The sequence below is a fragment of the Etheostoma spectabile genome, chromosome 5 (assembly GCF_008692095.1).
Source record: "Etheostoma spectabile isolate EspeVRDwgs_2016 chromosome 5, UIUC_Espe_1.0, whole genome shotgun sequence".
NCBI lineage: Eukaryota > Metazoa > Chordata > Actinopteri > Perciformes > Percidae > Etheostoma > Etheostoma spectabile.
Genome location: NC_045737.1, coordinates 38445527 through 38451365, shown reverse-complemented (window position 1 = coordinate 38451365; position 5839 = coordinate 38445527). Strand labels below are relative to the sequence as shown.

Below are 5839 nucleotides of genomic sequence, written 5' to 3'. Positions count from 1 at the left end.
TTTTCTGACATTTTAGAGACCAAAACAATTCATCTATTCACGCAGAAGATAATCAACAGATTAAATCAACAATACAAGTAAATAATCTGATTATAAAACCAAACTACAATATGTGAAAAATGAACAAAGGAACAGTCACAAAATGACAGCACACATAAACAATAAAACCATCTGAGAATCAGGGACGTAGGTGAATAAGAGCGCTGATAAAAACGAGAGCAGTTACACATGTTCAAGCATCATGTTGAACGTCCCGATGGGTTTGAGAGAATCCTGAATCCTGAATCCTGAATCCTGAATCCTGAAGCCAGTTCCATCCGTCAGGAGCGTAAAAAGTAGAAAGTAGAAATAAAAAATAAAAAAGCACTGAAAATCCAGAAGAAACAGGCTCAAAATCTGCAGAATCAGGACTTACAACAAAGCCGGGGTACAACGGGACGTTTGGAAACATGGACCCTGGAGCTCTGATCCAGATTAAAAACGGGAGAATCTGGTCCAGCAGCAGTTTAACGGGACCTTGATCGGGTTGAGACCTCAGACCGGGTGCACACAAGGCCACGTTCCTATCTCTAATCCTGCAAGAACGGACTCATGACTGGACCTCCCCCTCTTCATCCTCATCCCCACTCCCACCCTTCCCACCCTCTCACCCTCCAGAATGCAGGTCAACACGTTTCCAATTCAGGCGGGCAAATGACGCCAGTTTCTGGCAGCATCTTTGTCACTGTGTGGTGGACTGCGCACACACAACACACAACACACACACACCACACACACACACACACACAACACACACACACCACACACAACACACAACACACACAACAACACACAACACCAACACAACACAGACACACACACAGATGAATAACCTCGGTCTTTCATCAACAGGAGGTTGAAAATCAACACTTTTGTTGACGCTTTCCATCAGTTTTTTTTTATATTTTCTGACGTTTTTGTCCCTTTTTTCAACACCTTTGACGTTTTTTTTCCATGTCTGTCACTTTTTCCTAAATAAAAAGCTTGTTTGGCTCTCCCCTACTCTGCGTTCGGGTCCTCCTTCATGCCGAAACGTAACACGGGACGCCTTGTCGTTACCTGTGCCAGGTGTGGAGATGATGGTCGGGTCAGGGCGCCCCGGGACGGGCGTGTTGGAAGAAGGAGGTCTCCATCAGGAACGTGGGTGCTGTTTCTGGAGCCATCTGACAGGTTAACACAGAGACACGTTAACCAGGAGCAAACTGGAATTATGGGGAATTATTTTGGACTTTACACAGATCAATTAGATTTATTCCTCATACCGTGCAGCCCTAATGTAAATGGAGCGGCTCCATCTCGCTTTCAGTCCTGGTCCTCGGCCTAAAGAACAAGTAGGATTGTGAAGATCCAGGACTCCGCCACATCATTTGAACATCAACTTCCCAGTCCCCCTCCCCCACCCCGCCCCCCTTTCTGCTAAAGCCCAAACGGTAGGCTCGTTCGAGATGAACTGCGCCTTGCCTGTAAAGTGGACGAGAGCAGGCGGCAGCAGCGGGCGGGCGGGGGCAGCTGACAGAAAGCTGCGGTAAGTCGACAGTTTCCAGCTGGATTCCAGCTCCTTCAGGCGGGACAGGGTAAGGATGAAACGGGCTGTGGTGCGATTCCGATTAATAAAAATATAATCAGACACATATCAGCTGGTACAAACAGTCTCCAGATGTTTTAATTATGACAGAGTAGCTGGCAAAGTGCTCTACGTGCGACCTGTTGCTGATTTTAATTAAACACACTGGAGATGATCATGATCTGAACGGATTTAGTCTCTCTGACGTCTAAACGTCTCTAATCAGTCCACAACGGTGTTCTGTGACAGAATAAGTCTTTAAATCAGTACAAATAGCAATTAAAATCGCTCCGATTCAAAAACAAAAAAAGTTATATAAACGTCATCATGTGGTAAAACCCAATAGAGAGCCGCGGCGTTCCCACATGCTCTGGGTCGCCGGCTCTTGCAGTCGTGAAAGCAACTGACGCCCCCTGCTGTCTCAGACCTGGTCTCAGACCTGCGCCCTGAGTCTCAGACCTGGTCTCAGACCTGCCGCCCCTGCGTCTCAGACCTGTCTTCAGACCTGCGCCGCATGCGTATCCGACTGAGACACTAGCGGCACGCCTTGCTCTCTTGTGATAGAGTTCCGTTTTGCCCACGTGTGACACGACGTCAGACGCGAGGTCGGGACAAGTGCGACACAAATTTACCGCATGCAAGGGAGCCGAATCGCGTAACGGGTGAGTGATCGGTTCTGCGCAGACCTGGCTCATCTCCAACGAGCCTAGTCTCCTAAGCCCCTCCCCCCCACGAGGGAGAATGAATGCGTGTACCTGAGCAGTGATTGGCTCACAGACAGACAGTTAACTTTCCATAACTCAGGGCTGCAACCACCGATTATTGTCATTGTCGATGATTTTCTCGCGATTACTCGATTCGCAGGTGGTCTCCGAAATGTCCGAAACTTTGTGAAAAATGCGGATCAGCTGACGGATCACATGACGTCCTCAAATGTCTTGTCTTGTCCACAAACGAAGCAGAGGGACAGACACAGAGCTGCAGCCGAGCCAAAGCAGAACACTTTTTAATTCATTAACTTTATTGGTTATCAGGCAAATAAAACGCTGACACAGATCACCTGCAAAAAACCAAAAGGCCCATTAATCGACCCCCCCATCCTTAATAAAACTCAGCCTATCAACACTTTGTCCCCCTCACTTTTGGAAATTACGACTCGCCCCTGCACAGAGGAGTGAAGACACTAGAACATGCTGTAATCACAGAGGTTTTACTTTTTCTTCATACAAGCTCTAATCAGAGCCCTCCTTGTGTGTGTCGTGCTGCCTACTTCCTGCTTCACCCATGCCAAAAAACGCTACTGGCTCTAATCGTGATATTTCTATCATGACCCTATACTGTAGTTACAACCATAGGTGTAGATTTCAAGGGGGGGGGTGCAGGGGATTTTATGTCCCCCTCAGTATTTGGAATTGGGAGATTTGCCCCCCCCCCCTCTTAAAAACAGACTTAATAAATAAATAACTTACAGTATTTTCACATTTTTATCAGAAACTGCTTTATTGGCCAAGTAAGTGTGAACACGAGGGGATTTAAGACTGGCTTTGTGTTGCTTTCAACACAGAAAGAGACATTAAGTTACAGCTAAAAACAAAGATGAACAAGATAACGTTAAACATGAACTGTGCAACCTGTGTAACAATGTGTATTCATGCATACATACACACATAAAGTTACATGTTACAGATCTGTGAAGCTCAACACACAGTAAGGCAATTAGTGTACATGATTCAGCTGATGGCGCCAATGCATAATCAATGTCAGAGTTATAATGCCTTCTTCCAACAGTACAGGTCACATAAGCTGATGAGGTACTAGAATTTAATTTATGGTATTATTTGTTATACTGTCAGTACTTTCAGAGCAACGTGTATAATGGATAAAGAGCCTGGAGCATGTCTTGAATGAATTGAAATACATTGAAACCTAAAGGCTATAGCTTTACTGTATTGATTGACTTGAATTCACTTCATCCATTTTGTCTGGGGACGACACTTAACCCTTGTGTTGTCAACCATGGTCACTTTTTTCCACATTATTGTCACTTTTTCAATGTTGTGGGTGCTTTTTCTGACGTTTTTGGTGTTTTCTCCAAAGGTTTTTGCTATTTTTAATGTTGACATTTTCTTATTTTGACGGCTCAGAAAACTAAAAATGGGTCAATGTGACCCAAGGATAACAAGAGGGTTAAGTGTGGTGCGCACTTATCAAGCACGATGGACACTGGTGTAGTCATCCCAAACCATAGACTGTATATATATTGACGGATTGATATTACGAATGCATATTAATATTAACGGTCATATGATCCAAATGTTACCGTATCCCAGGTAGGGGATCCGTGGCACTGCCCACGCGCCAGACCCCAGCGGTTTCAGTCCGATCGGTTAATCTGCGATCAAACTCGGGACTTTTTCCCTCATTAGAACCGTAAAAAACGTAGCGTTTAAACTTTAAAGTCAATTGACTCAGAGACAGACAGACAGACAGACAGACAGAGAGACAGACAGACAGACAGACAGACAGACAGACAGACAGACAGACAGACAGAGAGACAGACAGACCTTTGCACACTGGCTCCTCGTGTCCTCAATGTGTAATAGAAGAGGGAAGTCCAGAGCAGAGCGGAGGAACACGGAGCAACAGGCTGCAGCCTGTGCACCTGAACGTAACACCGCCCTCCTCATCCGGCCGGCCCCGGCGCGCGCTATTTTGGAGTTGTGTGCGCGCTCTAATCCTCGTTAAAACCCGAACCGTGTGGAACCAGAAATCCCCGTCAGTCCTCAAATCTCCGACATGAACACACAAGCCTCTGTTCACTGACAGGTAACCTAGAGGGGTGTGTGTGTGTGTGTTTGTGTGGTGTGTGTGTGTGTGTGTTTGTGTTTGTGTGTGTGTGTGTGTTGTGTGGTGTGGTGTTTGTGTTAAGACTCCTCCCTCAGGTTGAATGGGGACAGCAAGGAGACCATCCTCTCCTTTTCCCCTCCATCCTCAACATTTAAAGTGCCCATATTATGAAAAAATAATCACTTCTGTGATTTTTTTTTTTTTTTGGGGGGGGGGTATTTTGTGTCTCTGGTGCTTCTCCACGGAGTGAGATCCGTTGTCCCTCTATGCAGTTTCTGAATGTCCTCTGTCGGTTTCTGAATGTCCTGCTTGTTTTCTGAATGTCCTCTGATCTGGTTTCTGAATGTCCTCTGTCTTCAGTCTCCGGGCGAGCTGTCCAACATCTGCACGGCTTTCTACGTCACTAGCGCGAAAAAATGTGAACATCCCCCCCCACCCCCCACCACCCCTCAGAGCCTACATACGCCCCCACCGCCTATGGTCTCCACCCACCAGGGACAGCAGTAACTTCCCAGATATCCTCCATGTTGACACTGATTCGGAGGCACCACAGAACAAGTCTGGCCTCAAGTATTCAGATCCTTTACTCATGTAACAGTAAAAGTAAAAATCAGAAGTTTACTGAAGTAAAAGTAGCCAACGTATATATGTATGTTGCAGTAACGTGCTCTATTCCTGGACATTTCTGGATTAATATTCCTGCTGCGTTGACGTGTGCGCTGCCTTTTCCTGCTGTAGATGTCTAAGGTTGTGCTCATTCTAACGCCTTTGTACACTGTTGGGGTAGTTTAATCTACAGCAATGCATCATGGTCTATAAGAGCATGTGTGTAGCATCGCTGTCCTGTGAGAACCACGTTTCCCAGTCCCTTCAAATAATTATGCGATCGCATAATTCAATGCATAATCAGCCAAAGTCCGCAAATTTATGAGGGGGCGGCATTTTTTGTTTCAAATATGCCGCACTTTCGCCGCATGAATTGCAGATTTCCGCGCAAAATAATGCAAGTCTTGCACGATTTGATAAGCCCCGCATTTTCGTCACAAATATCTTAGCAGAAAGTTGAAAGATTTTGCGGTTACTTCACACAAGAGCAGCCATTTTCCCCTGTTGCTATAGGAACGTTAACAGGCAACAAGACTCTCTCTCTTTTTTTCATCAGACTGCAGTCATTGCAAGTCCCTGCAATTTCATTGCATAAAATTGCATAAATATACCACATTTTTTAAGGAAACGTGCCGCATACTCAAGGATTTTTGCCCGCAACAATCGCAAAAAAACACATTTTTCGGGAAGGACTGATGTCTCTATAGTTACTTATTACATCCAACCCTCTCCTCTCTAACGTAGCTCCCATGGCGCCATTTTAATGCTACAAAGCCATCACCC

At 45.6% G+C, this 5839-nt stretch overlaps 1 protein-coding gene and 1 long non-coding RNA gene across 2 annotated transcripts in view; one reads left to right on the top strand and one right to left on the bottom strand.

The window, feature by feature from the left end:
• The window catches only part of b3gnt2a (UDP-GlcNAc:betaGal beta-1,3-N-acetylglucosaminyltransferase 2a), a 20267-nt gene extending 15844 nt beyond the window's left edge, over positions 1–4423 (bottom strand). Inside the window, exons 1-3 of the mRNA XM_032516478.1 lie at positions 4168–4423; positions 1302–1359; positions 1099–1202 (exon numbers count right to left, since the gene is read on the bottom strand). The gene's annotated coding sequence lies outside the window, so the exon portion shown is untranslated. The remainder of the gene's footprint in view (positions 1–1098; positions 1203–1301; positions 1360–4167) is intronic.
• The window catches only part of LOC116689836 (uncharacterized), a 17190-nt gene continuing 14202 nt past the window's right edge, over positions 2852–5839 (top strand). Inside the window, exon 1 of the long non-coding RNA XR_004332111.1 lies at positions 2852–2862. This is a non-coding gene — a long non-coding RNA (uncharacterized LOC116689836). The remainder of the gene's footprint in view (positions 2863–5839) is intronic.